The 12,708-nt window shown below is 46.6% G+C and overlaps 1 protein-coding gene across 4 annotated transcripts in view; it reads right to left on the bottom strand.

The window, feature by feature from the left end:
* NSD3 (nuclear receptor binding SET domain protein 3) overlaps positions 1-9,107 on the bottom strand; it is a 178,201-nt gene extending 169,094 nt beyond the window's left edge. For all 4 annotated transcript variants that reach the window (XM_068274618.1, XM_068274617.1, XM_068274616.1 and 1 more), the window contains exon 1: positions 8,562-9,107. The gene's annotated coding sequence lies outside the window, so the exon portion shown is untranslated. The remainder of the gene's footprint in view (positions 1-8,561) is intronic.
* Between the last annotated feature and the right edge of the window lie 3,601 nt (positions 9,108-12,708).

The following is a 12,708-nucleotide window of genomic DNA, read 5'->3' on the forward strand; positions in this document are numbered from 1 at the left end:
TCTGTTCCCTCACAGCAGTTCCATCCTCCTCCACTTTCCCGCTGTCAGGCTTGTAATGATTGCCGACCCAGCTGGGTCTGAGTCTTTCTGCACATGTGTGTTCTGCGCATGCGGAGTACTACTGCACATGCGCATATCGCTCGTGGTGACAGGAGTGTGATTGTGTATGGCGTACATGCGCAGTAGATGGCGACCCATTGGGTCAGCAATTACTACAAGCCTGACAGCAGGAGACTGGAGGAGTACGGAACTGCTGTGAGGGACCAGAGTCTTAAAGGTGTTACATACACACCATTAATGGATGTCGCCCGTCGGGGATTGGGACACGATTTTCTTGGGCTACATCGCTGGGCCGGCACTTACAGACGCAGGTCACCTGTGCAGCAGACAATGCGTTCCGTTATGCGGGGGTGAAAAGACAACAGAGCAGTACGTGCACAAAGAAGTTGGTTGCCGCTCAGCCGAGGTAATCCGCAAGGCAATCGCTTATAAAGCAGCAGTCAGAGGCTGCAGTACACACACCTATCACCTATCGACTGAGGCAGTCGTTACTGACCGCCCTAGTGGACTTTACTCAGGCATATGTACTGGGCTTAAGATTCATACACAAACACAATCTTTGACACCAGCCAGGTTCAAACTTGATCTGCCAGAGCACCAATGCTGTACAGACCCATTGCTTGGCAGCAACTATCCATGAAGAATAGAGGAGGGATGATGGTGCTAAGAACAACGGAGCAGAGAAGAACAATGGACTTTGCCACCAACTGCCACTTAATGGGAAACTGAAGCAAGAAGTATGTGGAGGCTGCCATATTTATTTCCTTTTAAACAATACCAGTTGCCTGGCAGCCCTGCTGATCTATATAGCTGCAGTAGTGTCTGAAACACACAAGAAACAAGCATGCAGCTAATCTTGTCAGATCATGCTTGTTCGGGGTCTATGGCTAAAGTTATTAGAAGGCTGAGAAAAAGCAGGACAGCCGGGCAACTGTTATTGTTTAAAAGGAAATAAATATGGCAGCCTCTATACACATCTCACTTCAGGTTCCCTTTAAAGGCCACCTGAAGGGAAAGGGATATGGAGGCTGCCATATTTCCTTTTAAAGAGAACCCGAGGTGGGTTTGAAGAATATTATCTGCATACAGAGGCTGGATCTGCCTATACAGCCCAGCCTCTGTTGCTATCCCAAACTCCCCTAAGGTCCCCCTGCACTCTGCAATCCCTCATAAATCACAGCCACGCTGCTGACAAACAGCTTGTCAGAGCTGGCTGTGTTTATATCTATAGTGTCAGTATGCTGCTCTCCCCGCCTCCTGCAGAACTCCAGTCCCCGCCTGCATCCCTTCCCTCCCTGCTGATTGGAGGGAAGGGGCAGGGGCAGGGACCGGAGCTACACAGGAGGTGGGGGAGCAGCTGAGACTGACACTACAGATGTAAATACAGCCTCACAGCATGGCTGTGATTTATGAGGGATTGCAGTGTGTAGGGGGACCTTAGTGGGGTTTGGGATAGCAACAGAGGCTGGGCGGTATAGGCAGATCCAGCATCTGTATGCAGATAACATTCTTCAAACACAACTCGGGTTCTCTTTAAGCATTACCAGTTGCCCGGCATGCTGATGATTTTTCATCAGTAGTGTCTGAATCACACACCTGAAACACGTATATGGCAAATCCAGTCATACTTCAGTCAGAAACAACTGACCTGCATGCTTGTCCAGGGTCTATAGGTAATGCTGGGAATACAGGATGCAATTTCCTGCAAAATGTATCCATTTCTCGATCAGAATCAGATTGGACATGTCAGAAATAATGGCCCGATTCCAGTTGATTGGACGGGAAATTGCATCATGTGTTCCCAGCATCATGCCAAGTACAGCTTTTCTAGCAGATCGATTAATTCCATCATGCCCGATCTGATTTCCAATCGATTTTCCATTCACTTCTATGGAACAATTGATAAGGACATGTTGGAAATAATTGATCTGGCAGGAAATCTGCCTGAAAATCTGATCATGTGTACTAGACATTAAAGTATTAGAGTCAGAGGATCAGCAGGCCAGCCAGGCTATTTGCATTGTTTAAAAGGAAATAAATATGGCATTCTCCAAATCGCTCTCAGTTCAGGTGTCTTTAAGGGAGGGATCACAGTTGCATCTGAGGGAATCACAGACAATTCTCTGCAAGCTTTTTTTATTTTTATTTTTTACAGTAGCCATCGATTACAATGAGAAAACGCATGTATTGTGCGGGAAATGACACTATGCAGAATCGCAGATGACTTGAAACTGCAATGGCACCATAGATTATCACTACAAGTGATTCCGAATGCAAACGCTGCAGTTTTTCACAAGTGTGACCCCCGCCTTAAAGATCTGACATGCAGGATCATTACTTGACCTCAGCACACCTTAGTTGATACGGCCCTCCATTTAATATCCACCAGATGTTTCTAAAAGTATTTTTTGACACATGGAAAAAACTGACAGTTGCCCCCCCACACGTTCATACATTGTCAATCATTGCATGGCATGGATAACACAAGCGTTACCTTGTAGTACAAACATTCCCAGTGTCAGGAAAATTGTGCACAAAAAGACAAATCCAGGACCACAAGGGGCGAGTGGAAATTTAGCCTAAATCTGATGTCATAAAACTGCTCAGAATGTGAGAAATCTCTTTATTAAACAATGGTTGTTGGTGCATGTGCACGTTCATTCACACATTCAATAAAGTTGATTACATGTTTTTTTTTCCTTTTTAAAGTCAAACATACACACACATACATACATACTTTTTATTTTTTTCACAGTAGTGCTGCCTCTCTGCCGTGTACAAAAAGTCATATTTTTTAAGCTTAATAAAGTGACAAATATATAAATACAGTATCTTTATATATATTTATTTTATCAGACCCCTTGCATCACCTATACTTGACCTTAAAATCTGTTGACACCTGAAATGACAGCCACCCATAGCGATCACTAGGGTGACAGTTCGGGGTCCCAGCGCTGTAGAGATGCATCTGTACAGCACTGGGGTCCCCAGACTGTGCACACTAGCCATCGCATCCAATCGCTATAGACGCACAGGCTGGAGATAATGGTCCGCTGCATGCACAACTAGTATCAAAGTATGGCATTTTAAATCGGGACAAGCCAAAGAATATATTTATTGCTGTATCAATAGCGGCACAGCTGAAATTCTCAGGAACCTCATGGGGTAAAAACCCCGGAACCTGAGGCTTGTCCGGTGGAGTTTATAGAGGAACTTTAACCCAGGATTTGACTTCATCCCCATCAGTAGCTGATACCTCCTTTCTCACTAGAAATCTTTACCTTTTCTCAAATAGATCCTCAGAGCAGTCTGTATGGCTTATATTGAGGCAGAACCCCTCCTGCAGTGTGATGTCAGGGCCATGACTGTCAGTTTCATGTCTGAACCTCATTGCATGGTGGGAAATAACCGCCTTTTCCAACTACCAAGCAAGCAATATCTCTCTGTGCATAGAACTCTCAAACATTCCACAGAGATCGCCTGACAGGACTAAAGATGTCACCAGCTGTGATAAATATCGGAATGTAAATTGGAGAGGAAAGATTTTATAATGGGCAAACACTGACTAAATAATATATACATGAATATTGTAATAAAAAAAAAAAAAAAGGAAAATAATATTTTCACTACAGGTCCTATTTAAAGTTCCCAGGAAATCACATTCATTACACCAGCACTTCTTTATAATAGTACAATATAGTAAGCCAAAGCAAAAAACAACTGCTGCCGTTACCATTACGATTCTGTATAAAATGAGAGGATTACAAACTCAATGTATAAGCTCCAAACAGAAATCCAGATAGTTAGCAAGTGTCACTCTAAATTGAACCATACCTGCCAAATACTTTAGTGTTTTATTAGTCTTTCCTTCAGCTAATGTGAAACTCCAGTTTTAATAGGAAATTACTATACAGATCCTAGAGCTGCACATTTCTTTTTCTCATTTGAATGTTAAACTTGCAGCCAGCTAGGAATTTTGATTAAAAGTATATAAGCTCAAATTATAATTCTTAGCAAGCATGAAATCTGTATTCTTTCTGCAAAATACTGCCCGCAATTCTGTATGAAGCTTTGTACACACATTACCACTGCTTGTCTATGTAAGTCTGTCTGCTCCCCCAGCGTGGTGACACCCCGTTCAGCTAGCCGCCAAAATGGATATTACTTGGCTAATAACTTCTGTAGCTCCTGCAGTTAGCTGCTCGTACCTCCCCCCTCCCCGAGGGGAGAAAAGGCTGCTCAGCCAACAGCAAAGCTGTGCATCTGTAACACAAATGTACAGAAATCATTATTGATGATATATCGCCAACACATTCTGTGGCGGTGTAGAGTAGAAACCGAACACGGGGTACAGAATACAGACAGCGATATAAACTAAATATAGACAATGGTACTTCATACAGAATTAGTAGATACAGTATAGTAATTACAGTGACAAATGTAACACGATGAACAAAATGTACAGCAAATTCCAAGACACAAAAGGCTGATAGAGCCCTGTCCTTGCAAGGCGCCTAAAAATATTGTGAGCGACTGTTTAAGTCAAAAATCTTTTCAAAATTATTAACCTCTAACAAATGTAAATGCGACATTTGTGTAGAGCTTCACCTGTTGGCCTACTTAGCTGTAAAGCGTAAGTAAGTCCTAATAAAGAAAGTTCCTTAGAGACCAACAGGGCCTAGGCTAGCCCTCTCCAAGTCTGGGCGGAGCAGTGCTTTTCAGTGCTGCTAGATTTGGGCACAGCAGGCTCCACCATAGACTATAATAGGAATCACATCTAAAGCGGCGCTCAGTGAACAACGCGGCGGCGTCAGAAGACTGAGCCGAAGTTGCTTAAAAAACACAATAATTCGGCCTCCAGCAATTGCTGGAAGCCGAATTATATCATTCCCCCACTATCCATGGCGGCCTGGAGGGGGAATAGTAATTAACACCGCCGGGACTTGTGCAGCAGCAGGATCAGCCATACCGGCTGTATTCTGCGTCCAAGTCTACCAGCGCCGATTTCAAATGTATGCAGTCTGGAGGCTTTGCTTTTGAAATGTTATTGCAAAGCTTATTTGCCACAAAAGTAAAGCAACACTCATACACTTACAAATCCTTACCAGGCAAAACACCAAAGACTCTAAGTGTTATTTTTTCCCCATTTTTCATTAAAATTATTTTTTCTGCAAAAATCAAACAAAACAATTTGAATTATCAGCTGAGCGCATGCAAATCCCCTTCAGCAGTAGAAAGTCCAGGTTTTCAGCTATCTTGGCCTAACCCACTTCCTTGGCCATCACCATTCCCTACTGGAGAGGCTACACCAAAACCACCTGCTGTGGAAGACCTCCTGGGGTAAAGTTTACTGTCTGCAGGGACTAGTAGGGATGTAAATCCAACCTATAAAAGTGGGGAGGTGAGGGCTCCTCTCTGCCACATCAGTGACAACTTCCACTGACCACTGCATTTCCTAGGTTTTTAGTATCCCTTTCTGCCATAGACTAATATTAGGTGGTTAGATTACGGCAGATAGTACCACAAGTAAAGGCATAAAAATGGATAGTGTGCCATTGCTGCGACGGGGCCTATCACTAATGCAATAAAGAGAAGAAGGCCTCACCTTCCTACAGAAATGTACTGTGGGGGAGGAGCAACACTTATAGTGTAATGCAACGTTAGTAAGCAATAGCATAGTCCTTGTTTTGCTTTAAAAGGTGGACATAAACAAAGTGACAGTCACCCAATTACAAATATCTCCCGGATTGGGTATCGATTGCGGAGTAGTGATCATGTAACTGAACCAAGCACCAGTTTTACCAGCCAGGGCATCTCAATAGAGCATGTCGATTAGAGCGCAGTAGATTTGGGTGCCGGCCGTAATAGCAATTACGGCTATGGCGGTGGACAGAGATTAACTTCGGCGCCGTCAGAAAACGGAGCTGAAGTTACTCTTAAAACACTGTAATTCGGCCACCAGCAATAGCTGGAAGCCAAATCACATAATTCCCCATCAGCCACGCGGACCAGGAGGGGGAATAGTAATTATCGCTGCCCAGACTTGTGCAGGAGCAGGGTAAGCCGTAAGCGGCCAAGTCTCCCGGCGGCAATTTCACTCGTACGCATCTCAATAGCACATTAACCCCCTTGGCGGTAATGAAGAGCTCAGCACGTCCATTACCGCAGCGGTGGATTGCTCAGCCCCTGGAGGGTCTTTTTTCATGAAATTTTCTGTGGGGTGTGTAGCTAGCATTTGGCTAGCTACATCAACCCCCCCCCCCCCCCCCCCCGAGGTATACATACCCACAACTGGAGCCCGCACCGGAACTGCGCATGACAGCGAACGTCATGCCCGATCGTCGCCATAGCAACACCTGAAGCTATGCCGGAAGTCTCGGCCATCGCGGGATCGCGGCCAGGTAGATATCGGCAGCAGCGATCGAGGGGGGGGGGGGGGGGAAGTGTAGCTAGCCTAGCACTAGCTACACCAATGTAAACACATTTTTTTTTTTTTAAATAAAACACCCGCGGCCACATGGGGCAAATGAATAGAATGCCAGGGTGGTTAAACATGCATGCCAACAATGTGACTAAAAAAAATAAATCTTAAAATGTTACCTCTTCTTTTTACAAAGTTTAGCAGAGGCCTTAAAGGCCCATACTCACGGGCGAGAAATGTGGCCTGTCGCCAGCACACGTGAGCGTGTGGGCGACAGGCCGGCGACAGCTTCTCGCCAGGTCCCTCCGCGTACACACGCGGAAGAGGGACCAGCGGCAAGGCGGAAGCTGTCGCTGACGTTCCTCCTCCCCCCGCCGGAAGCTCCATGTACCTACATGGAGGTTGCTGTCGCTAGTCCGCGTACTCACGCGGACTAGCGACAGTTGCGGCGGGGGGGCAGCGGCGACTGTCGCCATGCGATTGAAAGTTTCAATCGCATGGCGACATGAGCGGCGGGCGACAGTTCGGGGTGCGCGCGTGTGCGACGGCCCATACTCACGGGCGACCTGTCGCCGCAACACGCGCGCGCCGCGTGTTGAGGCGACAAAAGTCCCTCGTGAGTATGGGCCATTATTCTACTTCCTCCAACTTCCCAGGCCTGCCAGACCTCAGAAATTGCAGGCAGATAATGACTGCTGTAATTATTTTATTGCACACATTAGCAAAAAGCTTTCATCAGCAAGAGGGGTGGAGATACTGGTCACTATGCTTCACAGAGTTTACAGAAGTCACAGGTGCTATTTTCACACCTTGCCTGTGGATAAATAATGGGCTGCTAGAAGGGGAGGGGAGACATGGAAGCTACTATAGCCATTTGAAACCAGGAAAAAAAGTGGTGCTTGGTTCCCTTTAGGGCCCCTTTGCACACTGGGTGCATTGCATAATGCAGGTGTTGTAACGTGTGTGACCTGCAATGGAGACTGGACATAGACGTTAATTCAAAGCCTGCAAACAGGGAGTAAAAAAAAATAAATAATAATGCTGATCACACAGCACAGTAGTGTAAACAGCCCCACAGATTTGTACAGGCAGCAAGTTGGCATGCAGTATTATTCTCCAACGCATCGGTGTAGTGTGCAAGGGCCCTCACTCAATTTCCGATTGTGCCAGAAAGAAGTTTGAAAATTGATCAAAGTTTCTCCACCATACACTTCGTGCTAATCAATGCAACAGAGTGCTAAATAGCCACAGATCTCACAACTCTCACACTCAACCGACAAAAATAAGTTTCCCTCATCTGAACGACAGATATTTCAATCAGAATCCGCTAATAGAGGCCCTAGTCCTAATATCTTCGATCTAATATTCATATCAATTCAAAATATCTAGTCAGTTATAAATGTACAGCCAATTTAAGGTTTCATGGACTTTAAAAATTCACGCACCTGCACATACCTGTCTTGAAATGCATTGAGAATCAGAACAGCCTGCTCCAGTTTCACTGCAGTGGCCATTTATTTCCCATCAGACATTTCACAGGGCGCACTAAGGGGGCTCAATTCCCCCGCAGCTCTAAGAGGAAGAGCAAATTTCAACCGCCAAGTCTTATCACAACATGTTGAACGCTGCTAAACAGATGAGAGCTCATCTAAAATTCACTCTGAAGTGAATTTCTGACTTAGTAAACACCAGAATTAACAGGGGACAGCACCAGAACTTTGCACAGAGCTAATCAGATCCAAAGGCTGATAATCAATTAGCCAAGAACTTTATTATTATTATTATTGTTGTTGTTGTGTGTGAACAGCGCTGTGGGCAGCACAACTTGATTAATTTAAACTATTCTATTTCAAATTTGATTAGCCCAAGCGATGTTCCAATTCAGTAGATTCTGGATCCTGTGTAGAGCAAAAAAAATAAATGCAAAGACAAATTTTAAGCTCATCCCTAATTCTCTATTTCTGAAGATTTCTTGCAGGAATTCCCCATCATTCATATCAGCTTGGGGAGATCCCCCCTCCCCCATACAGGTAGCCCATCCTCCCCTCCCCCACCCTGCACCCCCCTCCAGCAGCGTCACCTTCACTTTGTTCCATTCTAGATCCGGGTGTCTCGGACTTCAGTCACAGGAACCCTCGGGTGACCCGAAAGAGGGAGGGGCTTCAACAAATTCGGGTGTCTGACGTAATTTCCTGGGGGCCAAACCCCTCCGGGTGTAAAAATTCCGGGTGCGCTCACAGTCGGGCGTCTCTTTTTTTTCGGGTGAGCTTCGACTAGAGGGGACACAAAATGGCGGCGGATGTAGGATTGGGGTGTCTCAGGCGTGCACCATTCGGGTGAGGGTGGGCGGCGCTGCACAGGGTCAGCTCCTTGGGGTTATACGACCCTCCAATAGGAAACAGACAGTACGCAGGCCCAGGATTCGGGCGTTTCGGGTGTATTTGCTCTCGGGACAATGCGAATGGGCTCCTGGGCGTCGTGTGCTTCTCCCGGCCTGTGGAGTCCCCCTCCCTCCCCCCCTGGTATGTTCCAGTTTTTTTCCGGGTGTGTCCGGGTCACCGCCGCCCGCTTCCTCTTCACACAAAAGCCACCCGCGCGCCCCGACAGCGCCAGTGAGGAAAAAAAATCCCCGAAAGCGGATTGGCTGTGAGGCCGCTTAGAGGGTGCTGGGAGTTGTAGTTTTGCGCAGCGTGTGAGCGAGTATGTTGTCATTAAAGCTTGATGGAGTTCAGTAAGTGTGTGGTGAAGCTTAGAGCGCCACATACTGGTAGGAAGACCTTGTAGAGAACATTGCGCTTTCCAATGTGAAAGGATTCTTTATTTACTTTTCTCTTATTCTTATTATACGGTATATGGGGCCAGCAATTTACGTGATACTGTACACAGGGCACTATATACAGACATAGGTCATGCACAGTACTATAGTAACATCCAGCAAGTAAGGATACATTCAGTGGCGTCGTGGGTAACATTTTTGCAACTTTATATGTTGCAACTGGTTGCAATAATTTATACTTTATAGCTATCAGAAAGTGCAACCTAACCATTGATTTCAACGTATTTGTATCAGAAAATACAACCCAACCTAACTCTGTTCTAACACAGAACCCTCCCCTACTGGGCAACTAATAACTAGAGATGGCCCGAACTGTTCGCAGGCAAATCTCTATGGGGGCAGTACTACTTCCGGGTCGCTATGACCCGTAGTAGTACGGCTGCGCTGGGCCGGCGGTGCGCGTCTTTGATCGCCCTCCCGTTGCTGGGCACTCTCTGCGCATGAGCGTGATGTCACTCATGACGTCACGCACATGCACAAAAAGTGCCCGGCAACAGGAGCGCGATCTAGGACGCGCACCGCCCGGCCAGCGCAGCTGTACTACTCCGGGTCATAGCGACCCGGAAGTAGTACAAGTGAGGAGTTCGCCGGCGAACGGTTCAGGAACCGTTCGCCGACATCTCTGCTAATAACCCGGCAGTTGCAAATAATGACAGCTGGAAAATGTGAAGAAGGCCCGCATGCGCAGTTCAGCACAGTCCATTCAAGTTGCAAAATATTACTGGTTGCAATATTTTTCATTACATAGTAACTAAGGAGCTTGGGGCCCAAGTGCGAGTTTTACGTGGGGCCCCATGCACTCTGTTATTGACACGGAGCCCCAAAACCTTCTAAGGACAACTGCAGTGTCAGAGAGGTGTATTTTCAGTAAGGAAACAGACTATTAAGGATAACCACTATTCACTGCACATATAGAGGCATTCATTGTCTGCATAGAAACAATGAAAAGATAATAAAATGGACGAAGGAAGGCCCCGGTGCAGTCACAACCTCTGCATCCCCTTTTGCTACGCCACCGGCTACATTCACAGTAGGCATTGTGTTCCCTCTAAAAGCAAAATTGTATAGCAAACCCCTAGTCCACAGGGACTTGGCCCACACCGTAAATATTTCCAAGGTTAAAGGGGAACTGAAGAGAGAGGTATATGGGGGCTGCCATGTTTATTTCCTTTTAAGCAATACCAGTTGCCTGGCAGCCCTGCTGATTCTCTGCCTATAATACTATTAGCCATAGCCCCTGAACAAGCATGCAGCAGATCAGGTGTTTCAGACTTTAAAGTCAGATCTGACAAGACTAGCTGCATGCTTGTTTCTGGTGTTATTCAGCCACTACTGCAGAGAAATAGACCAGCAGGGCTGCCAGGCAACTGGTATTGATTAAAAGGAAATAAATATGACAGCCTCCGTATACCTCTTACTTCAGTTCCCCTTTAAAGGGAATATCCGAGCAGGGGGAAAAAAAGACATTTGCCGGCCTCTGCATCAGTGGGGACCACGGACCGGCTGTTGGGAGCTGCTGCATGGGACATGTAAGCTGCAAGGGGCTGGAGGAAGCCCCAGGTAAGTAAATTACATTTTTTTCCCTGCTCAGACATTCCCTTTAAAAAAGTATGCAGCTGTTCATTTAGCTGGGAAACTGTAAAAAAGATAAGAAAGCACTCCTGGACCCATTTCTCCTGAGTTTTCTCCAAGGTGATATTTTCCACACCTTATCAATAAACAATCTTTTAAGCCAACAAAGTAATTCTGATAGTACTTTCTCACCTACTTTTTCCATTGCAAAGTGCTGAAAAGTTATTTAAAAAAGAACTTGAAAAATCTCCTAGGAGAAAACTAAGACGAAAAAGTGAATTGGAAAAAAGTGAATTGGAAATGGGAAAAAAATGCCCCAGGTAAGTAAAAGTCAAGGACGGGTCCGTCAGACCCTCCCACTGGGCGGGCGTTCCAGCGACAGTAGAGCGTGTGTACAGTCTGTCAGGCAGACTGAGAAGGCTGTTTCTGAACGATCCGCGCAGCGCTGCGGATCGCTCAGAAACAGCCTTATCAGTCTGCAGACAGATTGTACACACGCCGGACTGTCGCTGGAACACCCGCCCAGCGGGAGGGTCTGACGGACCCGTCCTTCCTACAGATCAAGCGTGTGTATAAAGGTGCCCATACACTCGTCAGATTGGCAGCAGATAGATAAGAAATGCATCTGATGATCTATCTGATGCGTTTTTCGAAAAAATTTTACCAGGATAGAATTCCAATAGATTTCAGTTTGAAATCTATTGAAATTCGATCTGATGGCATTTTTTTGCCATCAGATTTCCATTAAGGCCAATGCAAACTGATAAGCAATCTCATCAGATCGACCTAAATTTTCCACCCTGCCAGTTCGATGGAAATCCATCGAAATCGATCGAAATCGGCCATCGATCGGTCGATTGTCCAACCGATATGCAAACGATCGATCGGGATCGATCGATCGGCCAGAAAATCGGCTGAGTGTATGGGCCCCTTTAGGCTCTCACAACTTTTCTTGTGAAATACCTAAAAAAAATCTCTTGCTATTGTTCAAGCAGCTGATAAGACTGATAAGAAGCCAATTCAACATTTGTATTGACTTCTTATCAGTCTTATCAGCTGCTGGAACAATATCAAGAGATTTTTTTAGGTGTTTCACAAGAAAAGTTGGGAGAGCCTAAGGGTCCGTACACACGCCGGACTGGAGGCAACGACGGGTCCGTCGTCACCTCCCGCTGGGTGGGTGTTCCTCCGACAGTCCAGCGTGTGTATGCACTGTCGGCGGACTGATACGGCTGCTTCTGAGCGATCTGCCCGGAGGATCGCTCAGAAACAGCCGTATCAGTCCGCCGACAGTGCGTACACACGCCGAACTGTCATTGGAACGCCCACCCAGCGGGAGGTGACGATGGACCCGTCGTTGCCTCCAGTCCGGCGTGTGTACGGACCTTTAAGCTACGTCTACACGTAGCGATCCGGTGGCGATTTGGCTTATCAATCGAGCCGCTGATGCGGCTTGATTGATAAGATCCGACAGGTCGGATCTCGGCACCGCCGATTCCGTGCTCGTTACCCACGAGGGGATAATGGCAGGGAATAGAGCGGAAGATAAGCGGCGCCGGCGGGGACGAGGGCGGATTGAATCCGACACACGCGCGGGCGAGCGGGGACGCGGCGGGTACACGCGGGGATGCGGAAGAGGCGATCCCACCGGATCGCTCCGTCTAGATGTAGCATAAAGGCTCATACACACGTCAGATTTTTCCAAATGACTGGTCGTTTGGACGTCCAAACGTCTGGTTGTTTGGACGTCAAATCTGGAGTGTGTACAGTCGGTCGTTCAGCTGATAACACTGGTTTTGACCGATCCGCGAATTGGATC

Source organism: Hyperolius riggenbachi, chromosome 3 (genome assembly GCF_040937935.1).
Source record: "Hyperolius riggenbachi isolate aHypRig1 chromosome 3, aHypRig1.pri, whole genome shotgun sequence".
NCBI lineage: Eukaryota > Metazoa > Chordata > Amphibia > Anura > Hyperoliidae > Hyperolius > Hyperolius riggenbachi.